Source organism: Pelodiscus sinensis, chromosome 6 (assembly GCF_052426305.1).
Source record: "Pelodiscus sinensis isolate ZL-2025 chromosome 6, ASM5242630v1, whole genome shotgun sequence".
Taxonomy (NCBI): Eukaryota; Metazoa; Chordata; order Testudines; family Trionychidae; genus Pelodiscus; species Pelodiscus sinensis.
Genome location: NC_143057.1, coordinates 128,710,227 through 128,736,035, shown reverse-complemented (window position 1 = coordinate 128,736,035; position 25,809 = coordinate 128,710,227). Strand labels below are relative to the sequence as shown.

At 52.6% G+C, this 25,809-nt stretch overlaps 1 protein-coding gene across 4 annotated transcripts in view; it reads left to right on the top strand.

Moving 5' to 3' along the window:
- CNTFR (ciliary neurotrophic factor receptor) overlaps positions 1–25,809 on the top strand; it is a 400,203-nt gene that overhangs the window by 101,144 nt on the left and 273,250 nt on the right. The window contains exon 1 of one of the 4 annotated variants that reach the window (XM_075932806.2): positions 6,871–6,921. The exons of the other annotated variants lie outside the window; for them this stretch is intronic. The gene's annotated coding sequence lies outside the window, so the exon portion shown is untranslated. Of the gene's footprint in view, positions 1–6,870; positions 6,922–25,809 lie in introns of those variants that run through there. 4 annotated transcript variants of the gene reach the window in all.

Below are 25,809 nucleotides of genomic sequence, written 5' to 3'. Positions count from 1 at the left end.
GTACACGGAGAAATCCGCCTCCTGAGAATCAGACCTCCCAGGGGAGGTGCACTGAGCATCCTTCCCCTCTCTCTGAGCTGAGGTTTGCCTGCCAGCCCCTGCCTCTGGGGCAGCCTGCCCTTCCTCCCGCCCCAGCCAGTTAACCCTGGAAAGTCCCCGGTCCTGGGACCTGGTGCACTGAGCCCTCTTGTGGCCTTTTTGCCCACAGCGATGGCAAGTTAGGCTTTGGGCTGTCTCTGTCCAGGCCCTGGCTGGTTCTCTGGGGCGCAGACGACCTGTTCCTTGGTCTCGCCCCGTAGTTGACTCCCTCCGTCGCTCAGCCGAGATCCGGTCTCTGCGCGGTTCCCTCTCTCTCCGGGACTCCCGTTCACACCCGGACCGGCTCTCCGTGAACTCATCCGCCAGTCTCCCGGCCTCCTGGGGGTTCTCTGGTCTCCGGTCCTTGAGCCACAGCCTCAGTTTGGGTGGGCACGCTTCATAGAACTGCTCCATCATGACCAGCTTGAGCAGCTCCTCTGCGGTCTGGGCTCCGACTCCAGACACCCACTTGCGGCAGTATTGCGCCAGGCGGGAGGCCAGGTCCACATAGGTCTCCCGTGGCCCTTTCTGTACCCCCCGGAACTTCTTCCTGTACATCTCGGGGGTCAGCCCGAACTTGTGCAGCAGGGCCTCCTTGACTCGGTTGTAATCCCCTGGCTGTAGGTCCTCCAGCTGACTGAGCACTCCGGCCGCCTCCTGGTTCAGTGCGGGGATGAGCTCCTGCAGCCAGTCAGCTGGGGGGACCCGTTGCAGTCCACAGGCCCTCTCAAAGGCACTGAGGAACCCGTCTATGTCACCCATGTCCTTCAGTTGGGCCACCACGAGCCTCTCCAAGCGTCTGGCAGTCCTGGGACCCTGGGGCCCATCCGCACTTGGCGCAGCCGGTGCCCCGCCGGTTCTCCGCTCTGCCATGGCCAGCTCATGCTGCCGCTGCCTCTCTCGATCTTGGCGCTCCTTCTCTCGATCTTGGCGCTCCCTCTCTCGGTCCTGGCGGTCCTTCTCTCGGTCCTCTACTTCCAATTCCCTGATCCGCAGCTGGATCTCCAGCCGCCGCAGCTCCGCTGGGCTGGCCCCTGCCCTAGATGGGCTACGGCTTGCAGGTCTCCCGGGAGACGCTGTCTCATCTCTCCGTTGGGTTCCAGCGCTCCTCCCCCTCTCTGAGCCTGACACACTCTCAGGGGGGGTCTGGCTGCTTCCCCTGGGGACAAGATCCTGGCCCTGTGGCTGGTCGTTCTCTTCTAGCTGAGCAATCAGCTGGGCCTTGGTTGCTTTCTGCACAGGCAAGCCCCTCTCTCTGCACAGCCCCACCAGCTCTGCCTTCAAGAGTCGGGCGTAGGCCATCTGCCCGCTAGGCCCCTCGGTGCAGACTTCACCAGCCGGTGGAATAGAGGAAGTTTATTGCCTCTCCAGGGTACAGCACAGCACAGATGTAGTCTGGTCACAGAGCTGGGCTAGGATGCCTCAGGCCCCCTTGAGATGGGGGAGACTGGGCCCCTAAACTCCAGCCCCTTCTCCTAGGCTCTCCTCCATGCTCTCCCACAGTAACTAACTAAATTCCCTTGCAGCCCTGCCCCCCAGCCAGGGCAGCATTCCACCTTCCTTTGTTCCTCTCCATGGGGGGTGTCTGGCCACTGGTTCAACAAGTTTGGCATTCCCTCTGCCTAGCGAGGTTTTCCCTGCTGGGTCTTGCTCCAGACAGCAGGGGTCACCACAGCCCAGCAAGTACCCCCACTACGTCACAGAGGGACCTTGTCAAAGGCTTTCTGAAAATCCAAGTATACTATATCTACTGGATCCCCCTTGTCCGCATGTTTGTTAACCCCTTCAAAGAACTCTAATAGATTAGTAAGACAGGATTTCCCTTTACAGAAACCATGTTGACTTTTGTCCAACAAATTATGTTCTTCTACATGATTCACAATTTTATTCTTTACTATTGTTTCGACTAATTTGCCCGGTACTGAAGTTAGACTTAGCGGTCTGTAATTGCCAGGATCGCCTCTAGAGCCCTTTTTAAATATTGGTGTCATGTTGGCTACTTTCCAGTCATTAGGTATGGAAGCCGATTTAAAGGATAGGTTACAAACCACAGATAATAGCTCAGCAATTTCCCATTTAAGTTCTTTTAGAACCCTTGGATGAATGCCATCCGGTCCCGGAGATTTGTTAACATTAAGTTTTTCTATTTGTTCCAAAACTTCCTCTAATGACATTTCAATCCGGGACAGTTCCTCAGATTCATCACCCACAAAGGACGGTGCAGATTCAGGAATCTCCCCCAACATCCTCAGCCGTGAAGACTGAAGCAAAGAAATCATTTAGTTTCTCCGCAATGGCTTTATCGTCCTTGATTGCTCCTTTTATAGCTCGATCATCTAGGGGACCCACAGGCTTCTTAGCAGGCTTCCTGCTTCTAATGTACTTAAAAAACATGTTGTTATTTCTTTTTGAGTTTTTGGCTAGCTGTTCCTCAAAATCTTTTTTTGCTTTTCTTATTACATGTTTACACTTGATTTGACAGTGTTTATGTTCCTTTCTATTTATCTCACTAGGATTGGATTTCCACTTCTTAAAAGATACCTTTTTGTCCCTCACTGCTTCTTTTACATGGTGGTTAAGCCACGGTAACTCTTTTTTAGGTCTCTTGCTATGTTTTTTAATTTGGGGTATACATTTAAGTTGGGCCTCTATTATGGTGTCTTTAAAAAGTTTCCATGCAGCTTTCAGGGATTTGGCTCTAGTCACTGTGCCTTTTAATTTCTGTTTAACAAACCTCCTCATTTTTGTGTAATTCCCCTTTTTGAAATTAAATGCCAGGGTGCTGGACTGCTGAGGTGTTCTTCCCACCACAGGAATGTTGAATGTTATTATATTATGGTCACTATTCCCAAGCGGTCCTGTAATGGTTATATCCTGGACCTGATCCTGCACTCCACTCAGGACTAAATCGAGAATTGCCTCTCCCCTTGTGGGTTCCTGCACCAGCTGCTCCAAGAAGCAGTCATTTAAGCCATTGAGAAATTTTATCTCCGCTTCTCTTCCTGAGGTGACATGTATCCAGTCAATATGGGGGTAATTAAAATCCCCCATTATTATAGAGTTCTTTATTTTGGTAGCCTCTCGAATCTCCCTCGGCATTTCAATGTCAGTATCGCTGTCCTGGTCAGGTGATCGGTAATATATCCCTACTGCTAATTTCTTATTATTGGAGCATGGAATTACTATCCATAGCGATTCTATTGAACATGTTGATTCACTTAATATTTTTATTTCATTTGATTCTACATTATCTTTCACACACAGTGCCACTCCGCCACCCACCCGGCCTGCTCTATCCTTTCTATATATTTTATATCCCGGTATGATTGTGTCCCACAGGTTTTCCTCATTCCACCAGGTTTCAGTGATGCCTATTATGTCTATCTCCTCATTTAATACGAGGTACTCTAGTTCACCCATCTTATTAGTCAGACTCCTAGCATTTGTGTACAAGCACTTTAAAAATTTTCCACTGGTTATTTGTCTGCCCCTTCCCTGATGCATTGGATTCCTTTCTATGCGGTTGTTTGTCAGCTCTGGCCAATGGTTTGCCCTCTCCCCTCCTCTCTTTCTGACTACAGCTTAGAGAATCTCTATCAACGGATTCTCCTCTAAGAGAAGTCTCTCTCTGCTTTACGTGCATCTCCGCACCAATCGGCTTTCCCCCATCTCTTAGTTTAAAAACTGCTCTACGGCCTTATTAATGTTTAGTGCCAGCAGTCTGGTTCCACCCATCCTTCCTGCTCAGTCATAGACTATGTGGGTCTTCTTATCGGCCCCCACACCGCTACAGGGTCCAGATTGCTAGCTCAAGTGAGGAATGTTTTCTGAGCTAGATGTAGCCAGGTCAAACCTTCAGGCTGATCAAGATGGTGGCTGTAGCATGCCTCTTTGTGGATCAAGATGGTGGTTGTAGCATGCCTCTCTGTGGATCAAGATGACGGCTGAGCATGACTCCCCGTGGATCAAGATGGCAGCTGTAACATGCCTCCCCGTGGATCAAGATGGTGGCTGTAGCATGCCTCTCTGTGGATCAAGATGACGGCTGAGCATGACTCCCCGTGGATCAAGATGGCGGCTGTAACATGCCTCCCCGTGGATCAAGATGGTGGCTGTAGCATGCCTCTCTGTGGATCAAGATGGCGGCTGTAGCGTGCCTCCCTGTCCATCAAGATGGCGGCTGTAACGTGTCTCCCCATGGATCAAGATGGCGGCTGTAACATCTTTCCCTGTTTTTATATCATTTTTTAAGAATTCCAGTTGAAACCTCTATTTATTTCCCCCTCACAACAAATCTCTCCTCCTCTCTGATGCCAGCAACCCAAACTCCTGGAGTTCATGCGAGCCACATACTGCAGCTGGCTGGAGACCCATTTATGAAGAAAAGGGAATCACTTTGGCTGGACCGAGCTTGGAGAAACGGGGGAAAAAAATCAATCAAAGAGCTCCAAGAGGGAGAAATGGGGGCGATTTGCTTGCTATAATTTCAGTGGTGATGAAGGTGTCTAGCGCTTTCTTGAACTCAGTTAAAGTCCTAGCCTTCACAACATCTTCTGGCAAGGAGTTCCACAGGTTGACTATGCGCTGCATGAAGAAATAGTTCCTTTTGTTCGTTTTAAACCTGCTTCCTATTGTGTTATGGGAACAAGTAAGTAACTTTTCCTTATTCACTTCCTCCATCCCTGTCATGATTTTCTAGACCTCTAGCATAGCACCCTGCTGATAAATCCATTGTAGTGCCAGAGGGAAGGCCCCACAGCCAGAGCGGTGGGGCAAATGTCCCGCCCGGGGAATGCAGTGGGACTCTAATGCCCGGGCCTGCTCTCTGAATTCTAACAGTGCTTGGGTGCTGTTTGCCGGCGCTTGCGTGGCGTTCTGTGCCGTCGGCATGGGGGGTCTTGGCTCTAGCTTGCCACACGTCCGCGAGGCAGGGTTTTACAGGTGATGAAGCAAACACGGGGATGAAGTCACTTGGCCACAGTCATCCAGGCCCTGCTGGCGTGCAGACCTCCCATCTTTCGTCCCCTCCACAGAAGCAGGCTTTGTAACAGCGACCCCGCCCCACCCCAGAGATGGATGCATTTCCATGGTGCATGACCTGACTTCAACATATGTCATTTGCCCGGTGCTTGTGGCCAGCTAAACAGGTCTGGCTACCACAAGTTCACTGTGAGGAGGCAGCCTGGGGTAGCTGAGAGAGAGAGAGACGGAGCGGTCACGTCCCTCTACCTGCTGTAGCGTCCATTCGCTGGCGGTGCACTGTCAGGCAGGTTCTCTGCATCCCACTGACACAGTGTGAAGACCAAGGTTTGCCTTCTTGGTGGTGGGCTGTCTGTGCGGTGGTGGGGAAGTGGTTCTGTGCAGAGAGGAGAGGTGGGGGGGAGAGATTTTATCATTGCATCTGCCTCTTAAGACAGACGGACATCCAGCTGTCATTCTCCACGCTTCTCACTCCCAGTGATTAACGGCAGAGCAACGTGGCTTCTCACCAGTCCCTGGAGGTCCCGGGAGGATTCCAAAGAGCTTTCAAACCTGTCTGTGCGTGTGCAGAGCCTCAGCCAGAGCCAGCGAGATGTCGGTTGTGGAACACCAGCGTCGCTGCCTAAGTAGCCCTGGTTTTATTGTGTGCCATTGATTTTCACACACTCCTAGGGCGGGAAGAGACCTCAGGAGTCACCGAGTCTCCCCTCCCCCCGCCCAAAGCAGAACCAACCCAACTCAATCATACCAGCCAGGGCTTTGTCCAGCCGGGACTTAAACATCTAAAGGGATGGAGATTCCACCCCCTCCCTAGGGAACCCAGCCCAGCGCTTCCCCACCCGCCTAGGGAAATAGCTTTTCCTCATATGCAACCTAGATCTCCCCTACTGCAACTTGAGCCCATTGCTCCTCGTTCTGCCACCTGCCTCCACTGAGAACAGCCTCTCTCCATCCTCTTTGGAACCCCCCTGCAGGGAGTTGCAGGCTGCTCTCAAATCCCCCCTCACTCTTCCCTTCTGCAGACTGAACAAACCCAAATTCCTCAGCCTCTCCTCGTAGGTCATGTGCTCCTGCCCCCGAATCGTTTTTAGTGCCCTCTGCTGGACTCTTGCCAGTGTGTCCACACCTTTTGTGTAATGGGAATCCCAAAACTCGACGCAATCCTTCAGATGTGGCCTCTCCAGTGCTGAATAAAAGGGAATAATCACTTCCCTAGATCTGCTGGCAATGCTCCTCCTAATGCAGCCCAATACGCCATTAGCCTTCTTGGCTACAAGGGCGCCCTGTTGGCTCATCTCCAGCTTCTCATCCACTGTAACCCCCAGGGCCTTTTTGAGAAATCTGGGCTCTGATGCTCCATCTGGTTTCCACTAGAACTGGTTAAACTGGTTGGGAAGGGCTTTGTAAATAAGTGAGCAAAGAGTTCGGTTTGCTGCAGTTTGTCATGGACAGCTGGCAGGCTCTGGCTGGAAATGTTGACGGCCCGTGTCCATTTGCATTCACAATTGTCAGTTCAAATATTCATATTGCAAAGTGCACGAGGGCTCGCCACTCTTCTGTCGAAACTGAAGCCCGGGCCATCCAATCGGGGTGTGGAGACGACCTCATGTGATGCGGGCAACCAACCACACGCCACAGTGATGAATAACGGATACTTTGCAAACAGGCCACTGGGCCGGCCAAGCAAGTCAGCAAATACTTCCCAAGAGCAAATATGTTCAAAGGGACTCCGGATTTGTTTGCAAATGAACTGCTAAGCCAACAAAGGGCTGGGGGAGCTAGAAAGCATTGGTCACAGGAGTTCTCCACATTCTGGCTCCGTTCAGTCCCCACTTGGAGGTTTGGGGCTTTGAGCTGCGGGTCGTGAGTAGTCTAAAATTTCCCATCGCAAACCCTATTGGACAGAAAATGGCCTTTCTGTCCATGTGGAAAACGTTTGTTCTTTTTAGAAATGTCATCGTTTAAAAAAAAAAAAGCCAACGTTTTGGAGGCTGGCGGGGGAGGGGCTGTTAAAAACAAAAAGTGCAGGAAGTTTAGGAAAATGTTTTAAAATTTTTTTTCCTGCCATCTTCCAAGCAGCTCCCATGGCTAGCATGGTCCTCTAGCCTCTTCATTGCTGGGTTTGGTGCTAGCTAGGGGGAGAGGGTAGATACGCTTGAGGGCAGAGATAGGGTACAGAATGACTTAGACAAATTGGAGGATTGGGCCACAAGAAATCTGACGAGATTCAACAAGGACAAGAGCAGAGTCCTGCACTTGGGACGGAAGAATCCCAAGCATTGTTACAGGCTGGGGACCAACCAGCTAAGTAGTAGTTCTGCAGAAAAGGCCTGGGGGTAACAGTGGATAAGAAGCTGGAGACGAGTCAACAGGGGCCCCTGTAGCCAAGAAGGCTAATGGCGTATTAGGTTGCATTAGGAGGAGCGTTGCCAGCAGATCTAGAGATGTCATTATTCCCCTTTATTCAGCTCTGGAGAGGCCACATCTGGAGTGTTGTGTCCAGTTCTGGGCCCCCGCTACAGAAAGGATGTGGGCGCATTGGAGAGGGTCTACTGGAAGGCAACCAAAATGATTAGGGGGCTGGAGCACATGATCAATGAGGAGAGGCTGAGGGATTTGGGCTCATTCAGTCTGCAGAAGAGAAGAGTGAGGGGGGATTTGAGAGCAGCCTTCAAATCCTTGAGGGGGGTTCCAAAGAGGATGGAGAGAGGCTGTTCTCAGTAGTGACAGATGGCAGAACGAGGAGCAATGATCTCAAGTTGTGGTGGTTTGGATATTAGGAAAAACTATTTCCCTAGGCAGGTGGGGAAGCGCTGGGTTGGGTTCCCAAGGGAGGGGGTGGAATCTCCATCCCTAGAGGTGTTTAAGTCTCGGCTTGACAAAGCCCTGGCTGGGCTGATTTAGTTGGGTTGGTTCTGCTTTGGGCAGGGGGCTGGACTTGATAACCTTATGAGGTCTCTTCCAGCTCTATGGTTCTATAATTCTATAAGTTCCAACATCCGAAAGGTGGTGCACTAGCTGAGGGGAAAATCGGTGCTGGCTACTCCCGACTTCCCAGAGGGATAGTTGAGGCAGCATCCCACACTCCCCCTCTCTCCCCTTCTCTCTGGAAGCCCTGCGGAGAGCGTTCTCAACTCCCCTGTCCTGCACACATCCACTGGGGAAAGTCATTCCAATCCACCCCCCATACCTGGGTCTCGTGAAGAGACCCAGTGCACTTTGGGAAGGCTGCTGAGAGTGGCCATTCTCCGGGTCAGTTCGGAGCTCCGCCACAGACCCCCCGTCCGATCCAAGCCAAGTCACTTAGAGCTGGATTTTCCAGGAGTCCGCTTTCATGCAACCACAAGGTGCTTGAAGCTGAACACGTTTGGAAATCTGGCTGTTTCATGGCAGGTGCTACCCCCGGGCAGAGTTCTCTAGAAAATCTTTCCCAATTCTCTGGGCATCTGTTACCTTCTTGCCTATTTCAACTGTGAGCTCTGGTAAGAGCTGAGGGGAGCTCTCTGAAATAGGGTTGTGGTAGATGAGTTCAAAATGAGCTTTCAAAGCTTTGCTGCTTATTCACCTCAAGGGAAACCTCCTCTGGAAGCAGGCACATGCTTGGGGAGAGGGCGTGCAGGTGAATGGAATTCAGCATTTTATGAGTTCATGGGAAATAGGCATTTGCTTCACCCTAGTCCTGTGCCGTCAGGAAGCAAATAGTGCTACGGTGTGACAGCGCATTACATTTTCCTGGCTGTTTTCTCTGTCTCCATTCCACATGTAGCTGATGGCTGGCGTATGGGTGTGTCCATGTGCAGGCAAAACCGTCGTAATATAAAGTCCCGGCTTGAATGAGAGCTGGCTAAGATGCTTGAGTTGAGGTTGGTCCTGCCTTGGGCAGGGGGCTGGACTTGATGACTCCTGAGATCTCTGCCCACCCTAGGATTCTATGATTCCAAAGTGACCAAGATATATTGCATCTCTGTGTGTGAGTTTTTCCACAATCTCAATTTCAAACGTTTCTTGCCTTTGCAAAAATGCCTGTTTTTTTCCCCAAAACAATGCACAAAAAAGGGGGGGGGGGGTCCTTCTGTTGAGAACAGCCTCTCTTCTTTTTCTTTTTTTTTTTTAACTTGCCTTTTTTCCAAAAGTTGTGGCTGAGATGTACCAAGCAGACGTAAGGGACTTAGATGCATAATTCTCATTGAAATGAATGGGAGCTGCGCCTCTAAATTTCCTAGGCAGCTTCTGCCTTCTCAAGTTTGTAAATAACCGTGGGGAGAAGATTTCTGATAGCAAAGGGCTCTTTAATCTAGGAGCAAAAGGCAGAAGTTGAAGCTAGACACATTCAGACTAGAAATAAGTTGTGCATTGTTGACAGAGAGGGTAATTAACCACTGAGACAATTTACAAAGGGCTGCGGGGGATTCTCTATCAGGACTGTTTTTAACCCAAGACTGGATGTGTATTTCTCAAAAAGATCTGTCCTTGGAATTACTTGGGGGAAGTGCTTTGGCAAGTGTTTATACAAGAAGCCACACTGAATGATCAAACCAGGGTCCCTTTTGGCCTTCGGATCTGTGACAAAACAAGATCCAGTCACCGGGAGCAGAAGCCAGACAGCTACAAAGTGGGACACCAGGCTTTAATGGAAAGGAGGGTTAACCACTGGAACTACTGGCTGAAGGAAATAGTAGATTCTCCATCACTTGGAGTCTTTGAATCAAGATTGGGTATCTTAGAATCAGAGGATCATAAGGTTGGAAGAGACCTCAGGAGTCATCGAGTCCAACCCCCTGCCCAAAGCAGGACCAACCCAACTCAATCATCCCAGCCAGGGCTCTGTCAAGTCGGGACTTAAACACCTCTAGGGATGGAGATTCCACCCCCTCCCTAGGGAACCCAGCCCAGCGCTTCCCCACCCGCCTAGGGAAATAGTTTTTCCTAATATCCCACCTAGACCTTCCCCACTACAACTTGAGCCCATTGCTCCTTGTTCTGCCACCTGCCCCCACTGAGAACAGCCTCTCTCCAGCCTCTTTGGAACCCCTGCAGGGAGTTGAAGGATGCTCTCAAATCCCCCCTCACTCTTTTCTTCTGTAGGCTAAGTGAGGCCAAATCCCTCAGCCTCTCCTCATAAGTCATGTGCTCCAGCCCCCGAATCATTTTGGTTGCCTCCGCTGGACCCTCTCCATCCTTTTTGTAGTGGGGACCCCAGAACTGGACACAATACTCCAGATGTGGCCTCACCAGAGCCGAATAAAAGGGAATAATCACTTCTCTAGATCTTCTGGCAACGCTCCTCCTAATGCAGCCCAGTACGCCATTAGCCTTCTTGGCTACAAGGGCGCCCTGTGGGCTCATCTCCAACTTCTCAGCCACTGTCATCCCCAGGGCCTTTTCTGCAGAACTGCTGCTTTTTCACCGGGGGAAAATCTGTGTTCTAGTCCGGGTTAACTAAGGTGGTAACACGCACGGGAGAAATCTAGTGCCCATTTATAAAAAGGGAAATAAGAACAATCCAGGAAACTACAGACCAGTTAGTTTAACTTCTGTGCCAGGGAAGATAATGGAGCAAGTAATTAAGGAATCCATCTGTAAACACTTGGAAAGTGGCAAGGTGATAGGGAACAGCCAGCATGGATTTGTAAAGAACAAATCATGTCAAACCAATCTGATAGCTTTCTTTGATAGGATAACGAGTCTTGTGGATAAGGGAGAAGCGGTGGGGGTATGTCTACACTACCACCCCAGTTCGAACTAGGGTGGTAATGTAGGCACCCGGAGTTGCAAATGAAGCCCGGGATTTGAATTTCCCGGGCTTCATTTGCATAAAGCCGGGCACCGCCATTTTTAAATGTCCACTAGTGCGGACTCCGTGCCGCGCGGCTACATGCGGCACGAACTAGGTAGTTCAGACTAGGCTTCACGAAGAGTAACGGTAGTTCGGACTAGGAAGCCTAATCCGAACTATCTAGTCCGTGCCGCGTGTAGCCGCGTGGCACGGAGTCCGCACTAGCGGACGTTTAAAAATGGCGGCGCCCGGCTTTCTGCAAATGAAGCCCGGGAAATTCAAATCCCGGGCTTCATTTGCAACTCCGGTTGCCTACATTACCACCCTAGTTCGAACTAGGGTGGTAGTGTAGACATACCCTGGGTGTGGTATACTTAGACTTTAGTAAGGTGTTTGATATGGTCTCGCATGATATTCTTATCTATAAGCTAGGTAAATACAACTGAGATGTCTTCATCAATGATGTAGATATTGGGATAGAGAGTACGCTTATTAAGTTTGCAGATGATACCAAACTGGGTGGGGTTGCGACTTCTTTGGAGGATAGGGACATAATTCAGAATGACCTTAGCAAGTTAGAGAAATGGTCGGAGGTAAACAGGATGAGGTTTAATAGAGAGAAATGCAAAGTGCTCCACTTAGGAAGGAACAATCAGTTCCATACATACAAGATGGGAAGCGACTGTCTAGGAAGGAGCATGGCAGAAAGGGATCTAGGGGTCATAGTGGACCACAAGTTGAATATGAGTCAACAGTGTGATGCTGTTGCAAAAAAAGCAAATATGATTCTAGGTTGTATTAACAGGTGTGTTGTAAGCAAAACTCGTGAAGTCATTCTGCCGCTCTACTCTGCACTAGTTAGGCCTCAGCTGGAGTACTGTGTCCAGTTCTGGGTGCCACATTTCAAGAAAGATGTGGAGAAATTGGAAAGGGTACAGAGAAGAGCGACAAGAATGATTAAAGGTTTAGAGAACATGACCTATGAAGCCAGGCTTCATGAACTGGGCTTGTTTAGTTTGGAAAAAAGAAGATTAAGGGGGGACATGATAGCGGCTTTCAAATATCTAAAAGGGTGTCACAAGGAGGAAGGAGAAAATTTGTTCCTCTTGGTTTCTGAGGACAGGACAAGGAGTAATGGGCTTAAAGTGCAGCAGGGGAGGCTTAGATTGGACATTAGGAAAAAATTCCTAACTGTCAGGGTGGTCAAATATTGGAATAAATTGCCAAGGGAGGTGGTGGAATCTCCCTCTCTGGAGATATTTAAGAACAGGTTAGATAGACATCTGTCAGGGATGGTGTAGACGGAGCTTGATCCTGCCTTGAGGGCAGGGGGCTGGACTCGATGACCTCTCGAGGTCCCTTCCAGTCCTATGATTCTATGATTCTATACCCACTATAAGGTGGGTGCATAACTGGCTGGACAACCGTACTCAGAGAGTAGTTATTAATGGTTCACAATCCTGCTGGAAAGGCATAACAAGTGGGGTTCTGCAGGGGTCTGTTTTGGGACTGGCTCTGTTCAATATCTTTCATCAACAATTTAGATATTGGCATAGAAAGTACGCTTATTAAATTTGCAGATGATACCAAGCTGGGAGGGATCGCGACTAATCTGGAGGATGGGGTCATGACCTGGACAAATTGGAGAAATAGTCTGAGGTAAATAGGATGAAGTTTAATAAAGACAAATGCAAAGTGCTCCACTTAGGAAGGAACAATCAGTTTCACACATACAGAATGGGAAGTGACTGTCTAGGAAGGAGTACAGCAGAAAGGGATCTAGGGGTTATAGTGGACCACAAGTTGAATATGAGTCAACAGTGTGATGCTGTTGCAAAGAAAGCAAACATGATTCTGGGATGTATTAACAGGTGTGTTGTGAGCAAGACACGAGGAGTCATTCTTCCGCTCTACTCTGCACTGCCTAGGCCTCAGTTGGAGTCTTGTATCCAGTTCTGGGCATCGCATTTCAAGAAAGATGTGGAGAAATTGGAGAGGGTCCAAAGAAGAAAAACGAGAATGATTAAAGGTCTAGAGAACATGACCTATGAAGGAAGGCTGAAGGAATTGGGTTTGTTTAGTTTAGAAAAGAGAAGATTGAGGGGGGACATGAGAGCTGTTTTCAGGGATCTAAAAGGGTGTCATAAAGAGGAGGGAGAAAACTTGTTCATCTTGGCCTCTGAGGATAGAGCAAGAAGCAATGGGCTTAAACTGCAGCAAGGGAGGTTTCGGTTGGACATTAGGAAAAAGTTCCTAACTGTCAGGATGGTCAAACACTGGAATAAATTGCCCAGGGAGGTTGTGGAATCCCCATCTCTGGAGATATTTCAGAGCACGTTAGATAAATGTCTCTCAGGGATGGTCTAGACAGTATTTGGTCCTGCCGTGACAGCAGGGGACTGGACTCGATGACCCCTCGAGGTCCCTTCCAGTCCTAGTGTTGTATGATTCTATGAAATCCTAGCGAAGACCAAGCGGTGAGAGACAGTCGCTGCATGAGAAGTCCTTGGCTCAAGGAAGGAGTTTCTTTGATCCCCTTTGCCCTGGCACTGCGGGCAGTGAGTGGGGGAGAGCACCAAGTTCTCTCCTGGCTTTGCAGCCTCGGGGTTTGCAAGGAGACATGTGTTTCATGCATTATCCTGGGAGCGTTTTGCAAACGCGGTCGTTTAGGGGGCCCCCAGCATACTAGCTGCTCTCCTGGCATCAGGCTCCCCTCTCCGTGGAACGGAACAAGCCGCAGGGCCTTCACTCTTGTCTAGGCCGGGGGCCGGTTCCACCCGGGGGTGAGCCGAGTGTGAGCGGCGTGGTGCAGACCCAAGAATCCCAGCCGGGCCTCTGGGCTGGGAACAGAACAGGAACAGTCGCGCAGGCCAGAGGAACGGGGCTTGGGTGAATGGCGGCTGTTTTTCAAAGCTGGTCTCGGCGCGCTGAGGGCTCCTTGGCCTGCGCGCTGGGCTTGGCTCCGGCTTTGCCTGCTGGCACCGGCCGCTGCGCAGGTGCATGCGTATTTGGCGGGAAGGAGCAGGGATTAGGGGATTTGCTGTGGTCCAAAGGGGGGAAGGGAAGCGGGAGAGACAATGTTATTGCCTTAAGGCAGCCGGGGTTGCAGCTTGGAGCTGCCGTGTCCTCCGACCGGCGCAGCGATTGGCTGGGCGGCAGGCGGAGTTCCTCGCAATCTCCTGCTCCGTTGCTCCTCCCGCGCTCGCCCGAGCCGGCTCTGCCACCTGCCTGTGTCCCACAGCGTGTGTGGGAGCTCGTGAGGAGGGATGGGGCCCGCTGGCTGCAGGGGACGTTTGCCGGAGCTAAGATTGACTGAGGAAAGTCCACCAAGGTCCCTGTAGCTTCCCTGGGCTGGTGGAGAGGATTTGGACAAGTGCTTAGCCATGGGCTAACCCTGCTGCACGTGTCGGCCGCACTGCCCGAGTGCCCGGTCCGGAACCCCTGGGATTCGGGGCCTCCGTGGCTAAAGGTTCGGTGGGCACACGAGGGTAAGCGGGCATGTTTTTAGGGGGGGAGGCTCACTCTCTTTGCTCCCCTGGAGGTCCTGACTGCCATGCAGATCTCGGTTCCGCCCGCCCACCCATGGCCGGTTGGGGCAGCGTCTCCCGGCTCAGGGGGGACGTGTCAGAAGTCACGGAGCAATTGGGATTGTGAGTGGTCCCGGCCGTCTTGCCCACAGCTCCCGCCAGCAGCTGACCAGCTGCTTCCCATGACAGCCCCGCGTCGCTAAGCGAAGGGGATATGGAAGGGCAGGGGAGGGAGGATAGAAGCGGTGTCGGTCTGATTTCTCTGTGTGCTTGGAAGGCCTGGCTAGGCAAAGTGGCAGGCCTGGCTGTCCTTCCAGGCTCGCCCGCCCGCCCACTCAGGCCGGCTGGCCCTGCGGGGCAGCCCTCCGGGGCACTTTGGCCTGGCACTGCTGGCGGGCAGACCCGGGCGGCTCAGTCGCTTGTTGGCATTCACGGCGTGGTTTGGTTGAATTGTTGCTCTCCGATAGGGTGTGGGTGTGTGTCTGGGAGGGGGGTTATTCCGCAGCCATCCTCAGGGTGCATGGCCTGTCACCTCAGCGTGTTTGCTGCTCCCCGACGGACGCTCATTAAGCTGGAGAGTTGGTGACTGAATTCACCTTGGCCTGAAAATGGCCGACGTTGGCGCGAGTGCACAGCGGGGACCCCCACGGAGATTAGCGTCTGGGGATCTCCAGCTGGGTCGGATCTGACACGCGGGGGCCCTGTTCTTGGTGTCAGAGTCTGTGCGGAGGCCTGGCCCGGGGGCACCCCTGGAATACAAGCAGATGCTCCCTGCCCCTGGGGGGTAACAGGTGGAATCGCAGATGCACATGCCAGCTGTCTGCATCTCCTCGCACAAAAGCCTGCATTGAAACGGCCCCGGCTCCTTTGTCCTGCCTGGCCCGCGCCCCAGGTGCGTTTGCGTCCTGCCACCTTTGCAAACGAGGGAAACGATTGAGCCCTTTAATTTTCCAAATGGCCCTGCTGGCAGCTGCTTGCTCGACGCCCGTGTGGCGCGGATCCAGAGAGAACAGGGACGGCAGCAGGGTAGCGCGCCTCTTGGCACCCGCCTGCCCTGGGCATGGGTCGATGCGTTCTGCAGGCTGGTCCGTCTTTGGCCTCTCAGCCGAGGCGGCCAGCACCATGGGGGCTTGTGTGATGCACCTGCCCAGCAGGATAGCACCGATCTAAGCTCTGCCATGCCGTCCTAAGCGGAGCAGGGTTGAGTCTGCTTGGCTCTTGCCTGGGCAGGGGCACGTACCGTGCCTACGGAAGCAGCATTGGTTGCCTTTTCCTTGGTCCACGCTAAGACTTTACTTCGAAATAACCCCCCCGTAGGGCAAATTAATGAGCAGCGCGTCCCCACGATCAAGCCCGTTATTTCGAAATAACGGGCCGCAGGATCCGAAATCCGGACTCCTGCTTTTCATCAGGAGGAACGCTCATTCCGAAATCGTTATTGCGGAAGAGCGGGGTGTGGACGCGCCGGTGCCGCTATTTCTAAATCCGAGGTCGCCCGCTCACATTCGCGGAGCCTACCTCCCGGCTTCCCCGCGGAGAGGAGACGCTAGTTCGAATTTGTTAAATGGGGAGTTAAGTCAAATGTTGTTGTTTTGAAATAGTTTCCCAGGGCAGTCAAAGCCTGAGCCAGCATTGAGGTCGTGTATCGGGGAGCCGTCTCCTGGAGAGTCCAGCTTGTGATGTGCAACGAGCAACCCATTTGGGGAAAATCTCTTTCTATCGGCTCCAGTTTGCCCCTGCAGTTCCGATTACAAGCAGCGTTTTTCCTTTTCCATGGCTGTGTATTTAACAGCTGCCATTTTCTGCCCCAGAGGTGGTTGCGTTTCACAGGCAGGTGCCGACATAATTTAGTTCCACATTTCTTTGCAGCAGTAGCTAGGAGAGATGTAATATCACACCTCCTCTGGGCACGCCTCCCCTTTCAAGTTTTATAACTGGGGCTTTTTTCACTTTGTACTGCGCCTCTTTGCAGTGCACGGCTTCTTCCCAGGACACGAGCTAATAACAGGCACATCTGGCTTTTCATCCCTGATCCCAGAAGGCTTCATGTCCTTGAATGCGTTCATCCTCACGCCCGCTTGTAGGGCAGGGCTGTGCCGCTGATCCCCTTGCACAGAGGGGAAACTGAGGCACGGTGGGGCTAAGTGACTTGCCCAAGACCACTCACAAAGGCTGTGACAAAGCAAGGACTGGAACCCAGGTCTTTTGAGTCCTGGGCTGCTGCCCCAAGATCTGGCCCATCACAACAGTATCCTCCTGTCCGTCCACTGAGCTGCTCTCCTTCCTTGCTCCCATTGGGTGATGACACAACCGACACCATGTTGCTTGCGGGGATGCGCACACCCCTGCCTGTACAGCAATGCGCAGCAGCCAAGGCACAGCAGTTGCCTGCACCGTGGTGGGCTACGTCCCGGTTGCGGGCCACCGAGAGACGATCCCTATTACACCGTCCTGGAGCTAGTCTGTGGATCGGAGAAACAAGCCGCAGCTGCCGGCTGGCTCCTGGGGCAGCCGGCATGGAACCAGGCCTGAACCCCCACTCTCTGCTCCAACTAGGATACCCCTTCCACATCCCCTGGAATCCTGTCCCCTGGGACGTGGGTCACACCCCTCCCCCATGCTCTCCTGTTCTTTGTCTCCCTCCTCCCGCTTGGGGGGGCCGTAGGAGAGCCACGTGTGCACCCCCGGCCCTGGAGTTGGGGGGGGGCGTAAATACCAAGTGGTGGGTGTGGCGGCGCATCAGGATCCCCCACCTCCTGCACCCCCGTAGTGGCACGAACAGACTCCACCAGCCAGTAGAACAGAGGGAGTTTATTGCTTCTCCAGGATACAGCCCAGCACAAGTGTAATCTGGTTCCAGGGCAGGCCTGGGATGCCTCAGCCCCCCTTGAGATGGGGGAGACTGGGCTCCTAAATCTCAGCCTGTAGCTTAAGCTGCCTCCTCCATGATACCAGACAGAAAACCAACTAACTAACTTCCAGCCCTGTCCCCCCACTCCCAGCCAGGGCTCCTCTCCCCTTCTTCCCATTGTTCCGCTCCCTGGGAGATAACTGGTCGGACAGGTTCGGAGCCCCCTTGCATAATGACTCATCCCCTGCCCTGCTGGGCCGTGCTGCAGCCAGTGGAGGTCACCCACAGCCCACTGCCCAGCATAGCCACGCTGCTATGTGGCTGACTGCCGGGAGCCCAAGGGCTTGAATAGAAGCGCACGGCGCAGTGGGCTCTGGGTGCAGCCGATGGTGGAGACACGTCGGCACTGCCCAAGCTCTGGGCCTCAGCACGTGGGGCTACCTCGCTGGCAACTGCTGGGTAGAGTTGGAGGCCGAGGGAGAGGGGGCTGCCGGTTCCCGAGCTCCAGTGAGGCTATCTTGGGGGGCAGGAAGGGGCAGATGGGGATTCCTGAATCCCTCCCTCAACCCTCAGTTCCTCTGCCTTGGCAGGGCCAAGTGTGGCTCTGGCAGCCCATTGTGCCTGGTGCGTGGCGCCAGCCGCCCCAGTGTACCACGCTGCGTTCGGGGCCCTCTCGGGGCAGGGTCACCCCAGCCAGGTCTGAGCTGCAGGCCCGGTCGCCCAATCCCCGTGAGTGGGAGTCTGCTTCCGCAGGCTCTGTGCGTGCTCCCGGCTGCAGTGCAGACGTACCCTTCCCTTGTGCTCCAGGGATGTTCGACCTCCATGTTGCAGCACGCCACAGAGCCAGGAATATTCCCTGCAGCTTCCCACGGCTGCTCCTCAGACGTCAGAGGAGAACGGGTTTCCCGAAGGGCAAAGCCATGTTCCCCTAGTGCCCAGGTTTCCATAGGGGTTGATACAGGGGAGATGGAAGATGGATTGGTCAAGAACAAATCATAGTATCACAGAACACCAGAACTGGAAGAGACCTCGAGGGGTCATCGAGTCCAGTCCCCTGCCCTCATGGCAGGACCAAATACTGTCTAGACCATCCCTGACCGGTGTGTGCCCAACCTGCTCTTCAATATCTCCAGGGATGGAGAGTCCACAACCTCCCTGGGCAATTTATTCCAGTGTTTAACCACCCTGACAGGTAGGAAGTTTTTCCTAATGTCCAACCTAAACCTCCCTTGCTGCAGTTTAAGCCCCTTGCTTCTTGTCCTGTCCTGAGAGGCCAAGGAGAACAATTTCCCCTCCTCTTCCTTGTAACACTCTTTTTAGATTCTTGAAAACCGCTCTCATGTCCCCTCTCAGTCTTCTCTTTTCTAAACTAAACAAGCCCAATTCTTTCAGTCTTCCATCACACGGGCTACGTCTACACTGGCATGAATTTCCGAAAATGCTTTTAACGGAAAACTGTTCCGTTAAAAGCATTTTTGGAAAAGCGCGTCTAGATTGGCAGGATGCTTTTCCGCAAAAGTTTTTTTTGCGGAAAAGCGTCCGTGGCCAATCTAGATGCGGTTTTCCGCAAAAAAGCCCCGATCGCCATTTTCGCGATTGGGGCTTTTTTGCGGAAAACAGTACTATGCTGTCTACACTGGCCCTTTCGGGCAAAAGTCTTTCAGAAAAAGACTTTTGCCCAAACGGGAGCAGCATAGTTTTTCCGGAAAAGCACTGATGATTTTACATGAGATCGTCAGTGCTTTTCCGGAAATTCAAGCGGCCAGTGTAGACAGCTGGCAAGTTTTTCCGGAAAAGCTGCTGATTTTCCAGAAAAACTTGCCAGTCTAGACACAGCCATCATGTTTTCTAGACCTCCGATCATGTCAGACCAATTTGACAGCTTTCTTTACCAGGGTAACAAGACTTGTGGATGGGGGAATGCGAGAGATGTGGAATATCTTGTGTTTAGTAAAGCTTTTGATACTGTCTTGCATGACCATCCATGGGTATGTCTACACGGCAGAGATTTTTTGGAAAAACAGCTGTTTTCCGAAAAACCTCATGTGCTAACTGCAAACTTTTATTTTTTTGAAAAAAAAAAAAAGAAAGAACTGAAGGTTTTTTTCTACATTGGTAAATCTCTTTCTACAAGGAAGAAGCCTTTTTGTGAAAGAGCCCTTTTGGAAGAAGGCGTGTGTGGACGGGGAAGAGGGAGTTCTTTCGGAAGAAGAGGAAAGAGGAAAAAGCACAGGTGCCCCGGTGGCCGCTCCGTTCATAGTAATCACTGCTTACGTGCAAGAAAGCGTCCATTCGGTGTGGGCGCTATCTGTTGAAAAAGCAGATGGCTTTTTCGATGCGCTTTGGCAGTGTGGATGCTCTTTTTCGGAAAAAGGTTTTTGGAAGATCTTTTGTGGAAAAGCTTCTTCCGAAAGAAGCCTGCAGTCTAGACATAGCCTCATAAACAAACGAAGGAAATACAACCTACATGGAGCTTTTATAAGATGGGTGTGGCAGCGGGTGAAGGGGGATGAGGTAACCTGCGTTTATCAGAAAGGTGTTGAAGACAAAGGCTGACCCAAAGCCAATGGAAGGCCTCTCAACAATGCAGTGGGCTTCAGACCAGGGCCGGGGGAGCAGACGAACTGTGCAGGGTTCGGATCGGTGCTGTGTCCTCCAACGTAATGGGATGGGGCTGCGGCAAGGAAGTTTGCGGCCACCCAGTGGGCCAGTAGAACCCAACATAGCCCGGAACAGAAACAGACTGAGCTGCATCTACTTCTACCGTAAGGCGGCGTTGGGAGCGGAGGCTGCCTGGCCATGTTGGGCCAAATTATAGGATTGTAAGGGATGGTTGCCTCGTATTTAGCTTTAGCACTGTGACCCCTAGATCCCTTCCTGCAGTGCTCCTCCCTAGACCATCGCTTCCCTTTGTGTAGGTGGGAAATGGATTGTTCCTCCCCAAGTGGAACGCTTTGCATTTGTCCTTACTGAACATCAGCCTCTTGACCTCAGGCCATTTCTCCCATGTGTGCAGATCATTTTGAATTTTCACCCTCTCCTCCAAAGCCCTTACAACCCCTCCCCACGTGGTATTGTCCACACACTTCATAAGCGCACTGTCTATGCCATTCTGTAAACCACTGGGCTGTGTCTAGACTGGCCATTTTTTCCAGAAAATCAGCCGCTTTTCCGGAAAAACTTGCCAACTGTCTACACTGGCTGCTTGAATTTCCGCAAAAGCACTGACTTCCTACTGTAAGAAATCAGTGCTTCTTGCGGAAATACTATGCTGCTCCCGTTCGGGCAAAAGTCCCTTTTGCGCAAAACTTTTGCGCAAAAGGGCCAGCGTAGACAGCTTAGATTTGTTTTCCGCAAAAAAGCCCCGATCACAAAAATGGCGATTGGGGCTTTTTTTGCGGAAAAGCGTCCGTGGCAAATCTAGACGCTCTTTTCCAAAAATGCTTTTAATGGAAAACTTTTCCGTTAAAAGCATTTCCGGAAAATTATGCCAGTCTAGACATATGGTAATGATCTGGAACAGAACTAGACCCTGAATTAATCCCCACAGAACTCCACTCAATATTTCCTTCCTGCATGACTGTAGACCACCGATAACTACTTTCTGGCGGCCATTTTCTAACCACTTCCAACCATTTTCCAACCAATGCACCCACCTTACAGTAACTCCATCTAGGTTTCCCTAGCTTGTTTATGAGAAGTTCATGCAAGACTGTGTCAAAAGCCTTACTAAAGACAAGATATACCACATCTCCCTCTTCCCCCTCATCCACAATGCTTGTTAGCTTGGCAAAGAAAGCTACCAGGTTAGTCTGACATGATTTATTCCTGACAAATCCGTGCTGACAGTTCCTTATCTTATCCTCTAGGTGCTTCCAAATTGATCGCCTAATTAATTGCTCCATTATCTTTCTAGGTACTGAAATTAAGCAGACTGGTCTGTAATCCCCCCAGTTGTCCTCATTCCTCATTTTATAGATGGGTACTGCATTTGACCTGTTCTAGTCCGATGGCGCTTTATTCACATGAGGCACTGCTTTGAAGTCAGAGGGTATGTCTACAGTACAGAGGGTTTTTTTCGGAAAAAAGGCTGTTTTTCCAAAACACCCTCACCCAGGGGCAGATATAGGGCAGGGCGAATGGGGCGGCCGCCCCGGGCCCCGCACTTCAGAAAGCCTCGCGCATGCGCCGTGGCGCTGCCGCGCATGCGCATGGCGTCATGGCGCATGTGCCGTGGCAAAGGGGGGGCCCCGCGGAATTATGCTACCCTGGGCCCCGCAGAACGGTCATCTGCCCCTGCCCTCACCTACGTCCACGCTGCAATCACATTCTTTTGAAAGAAAATTGAAAGAACAGAGGGGTTTTTCCGACACTGGTAAACCTCTTTCAATGAGGAAGGCTGCCTTTTCCTAAAGAGCTCTTTCGGAAAAAGGCATGTGTAATCGGGGAATAGGGAGTTCTTTCGCAAGAAGAGGAAAAAGCACAGGTGCCCTGATGGCCATTCCAGCCATAATAACCACAGCTCACATGCGAGAGAGCGTCCATTCAGTGTGGAAGCTGTCGAAAAAGCAGATGGCTTTTTCGATGCACTTTGGCAGTGTCGATGTGTTCTTCCGGAAGACGTTTTTTCAGAAGATCTGTGCCAGAAAAGCTTCTTCCGTTAGAAGCCTGAAGTCTAGACATAGCCAGACATGCTATTTTGCATGCTTTAGGGTTGCAGTATCTTGCCGATTGGCTGTTAGCAGCCTCAGGGTGTAAATCACTCCGAATTTGCACTGGCAGAACCAAGAGTAGAATTCACTGTTCCAGGCCGGGGCGAAGAAAACATAAAATAAAACAAGTCTGGGCCAATCACTGGGCCATCCACTGGAGGGAACAATCCTGCATTGGCAAGGTGCACTGCACGGCCCGGTCGGTCTCTGCTTCTGGCACAGAGTCGGCAGCGCAGAGGAGAGAGTGGGAAAATGAGTGTGTTGGTGTCGTGGGGATGAAAGCATCTCAGCTATTAAAAGGTGAAACATCATTGGAGGGAAAAGCTATTTGCACCTCACGTGCTCTTACAGAGCGCGACCCCGCTGCGGCCTCTCAATGTCTTGTGTTCTGAGATTGCATCCAAGATGGTGTCGCGGCCCGTGCGGATCTCTGGCCCTCTTTAGAGGGAGTTTTAACCGGCAGCTGGAGGCTGAGCCTGCTGACCTTCCCTGCGAGCTGACAGTTGTTTCAATATATGAAATGTCCCCAGTCGGTCCCTGGGAGAGGAGAGCGAGGGTGAGGTCCCGTCTCCACTGGCGGCCTGGTATCCCCGCCCCCATGCTAATCCCTGACGACGGAGAGGTGAGCCGCATTGAAGCGGGTCGGATCTTTGTACCTACATGTGGCGTGCTCAGCACGGGGCTGTCTCGGGTCGCTTCTGGCTGAGACTGGGTTAAAAAAGCTACAGAAGAAACTCGCTGTCTCCCCGGATCTCTGTTTTGCTGGGCTCGTGCCCTGAGCCGAGACGCAGGCTCGCATGGCGCAGCTCCCCGACGAGCCAGGCCCATTAGAGACAAGCCAGGAGAGGGTCGGTACAATCTGAGCTGTCTCTGCGACTTGGCGGGCAGCCCCAACGAGGCAGCTAAAAGCTCCCCTTTCCAGTGGTTAGCTGAATTTGATCCCCCCCTCACTCGGGAGGAAAAGAGAACTTGGCAAGCGGGCTCGGGGGGAGGCGCGGTGCGAAAATGCAGTCGCTGGCTCGTTTTTATACGGGTATTAGGGATGTGACAATTTAATTGCAGGAAGTTCTCCGACGGGAGAGCAGAAATCAATAGGTGTCGGTTAAGGCGTTCGTTTGAAGATAAAAGTCTATTTGTAAATTACAGTCATTTGTCTCCCGGCCGCGTCAAAAGGAGTTAATTGCAAAGTGCCTGCATGCAGGCTGCGCCATGGCACTGAGCTGAAGCCATCCCTCCCCCCGCCAGCGCGAGCGAAGCCAGCCTGCGGAGAAAGCAGCGGCAGGCGCCCTTCCACCACGATGGCTCCCACTGTGCCGCCAAGGGCTCGCCCCTGCAGATACCAAGACACAGGCCCGCTCTGCTGGCAGGACACACAGCTGGACCTGCCTGAGATGCCCGTGATGGAGGGCAGCGCCCTGCAGCAGGCGCCGGGCAGTAGAGGAGTCTGGGTTGGTCGTCACCACACGGCAGAGGCAGGTGCACCCTCGCCCAGGCCAGGCACCCGTCTGCAGAACTGGCCGGGGGCCTTTTGGGATGGGCTGGCAAAACAATCTCAAACTCATTTCCCTTGCTGCTGTCCACCAGCGCCACCCTGCCCAGGGGTCAGCCGCCTTCCCTAACAGGCGTGCAGCTCTGGGGTGTGCGGCTCCCGGGGGCCGGGCCTGGGCAGTGTCGTGGCCCCGTGCTCTGCGCCCCCCAGGCTCTCTCTGCTGGAGCCAGGGACTAGCTGGGATGCATCCCGGACAGAGTGTGGAGGAGAGACCAGGGGGCTTCCAAAGTCTTGCTGCGTCCTGGCGCAGAGCCACAGGCTCCTACGAACATAACATAGTAACACCAGCGGGGCCAGACTGGGTCAGGCCAAAGGCCCATGTAGCCCAATGTCCTGTCTGCCAACAGCGGCCAATGCCGGGTGCCCCAGATGGAGGGAACAGAACAGGGAATCCTCGTGTGATCCCTCCCCTGTCTCCCACCTCCAGACAAACAGAGGCTAAGAACACCATTCCTACCCATCCTGGCTAACAGCCATCTATGGACCTAACCTCCATGAATTTTTTTTTTTGAACCCTGTTAAAGTCCTAGTCTTCACACCATCCTCCAGCAAGGAGTTCCACAGGTTGACTGTGCACTGTGTGAAGAAAAACTTCCTTTGGTTTGCTTTAAACCTGCTGCCTACTAATGTCATTTGGTGACCCTTAGTTCTTATAGTGTGGGAATAAGTAAATAACTTTTCCTTATTCTCTTTCTCCACACCAGTCAACATTTTATGGACTACCATATCCCCCCTCGGGCTATGTCTACCCTGCATGCTTATTTCGAAATACCGAACATTATTTTGAAATAACAGAGTGAGCATCTACACAGCAAGCTCGTTATTCCGAAATAATTTTGAAATAACGGGCTTCTTATCCCGACTTCTGTGACCCTCATTTCATGAGGAGTAAGGGAAGTCGAAGGAAGAGTGGTCTTCTTGCTGCGTAGACAGCGTCTAAAGCTGAGTTAAGCTACTTGGACTTCAACTACGTAATTGACAGAGCGGAAGTTGCGTAGTTTAACTCGACTTTAGCCCACAGGATGACATACTTTCAGCCTCTTCTTTTCTGAAAAGTGCCAGTCTTTTTAATCTCTCTTCATATGGCAGCCTTTCCAAACCCCGAATCATTTTTGTTGCCCTTTTCTGGACCTTTTCCAATGCCAGGTTATCTTTTCTGGGCTGAGGCGACCACGTCCGAACGCAGCATTGAAGCTGTGGGCGTCGCCTGGATTTATACAGAGGCAATAAGATCTTCTCTGTCTTATCCTCTGTCCTGTTTTCAATGATTCCGGACATTCGGTTTGCTCGTTTGACTGCTGCTGCCGACGGAGTGGATGTTGGCAGAGACTCTAGACCCTTTGTGTCGTGCACAGGATGGGCCCGTGCAGATGCTCCCGGCACGTCTGTGTTCCAGAAACGCTCCAGGGAGAGACTGCTTAGTTGGGAGGCACGTGGTAAATAATGCAGGATGCTTCAGTCAAAGCAGACAATTGCTGCTTCCTGGATGTTTGTGCTGGAGGGAGGAGACTGCACGGGAGAAACCGTCCTTGTTCCCTTTGGCCCCAAAGACAGGGCCGGGCTTGCGATGTTCACACTGGAGCCTTCCTCGGTTGCAGGACTTGGCGGGGTGCTCAGAGATGGGGGGCGGCTGTGGGGCCCCACAGCCAGGGACCAAGAGTGCAGGCCTGGGCTTCCCAGCCCCCATGCCTCTTCCCCCCCCCCCCCCCATGATCCCCATCCTGACTCCTTCCTCCCGGAGCCGGAGCGCTGCACACAAGCTATGTGGCGTTGCTGAGTGCGGGGCCCAGCTTTTCCCAAGGAGCCCCCCTCCACAATGTTGCCAGGCCACAGAACTCCGGACCCCAGAGTCCCAAGCCGTACGGCGGCGACTGCAGGGTGCTCGGCGCAAATCCCTTTCGCGACAGAGGAGCCGCATCAGGAAGGCGATGCCTTCATTCCCCAGGCTGGACTGGCGGGCCCCGCCCTCCCGCTCGCCACACGGCAGGGCTGGCCCGGGCCTTCGCGCCTGCGGATGGGCCAGCGACCGCCGCGGCCTTCTCCGTCCCGTCTCCCTCCGTCCCTCCGTCCCGTCGTCGGCCTCGCCCTTCCCCAGCCCGGAGAGCCCCTCTGCATGGGGCTGAGGCCACATGGCTTTTCTTCTCCCCATGCTGGGAGGGTTCGAGCTGCAGAGGTGCTGGGCCTGCGCTATCCCAGGCCGAGGGCCCGGCACGGGTCAGGGAAGCCCCAGGGGCAACAGGACAGACGGAAGGTGGAGTTGTCGGGGCAGTTTGTTCGCAGGGAGTTGAAAACATTGTTGGGAGCCAGGTGGTCTCCCCCCATCTCCACTGCCTGCC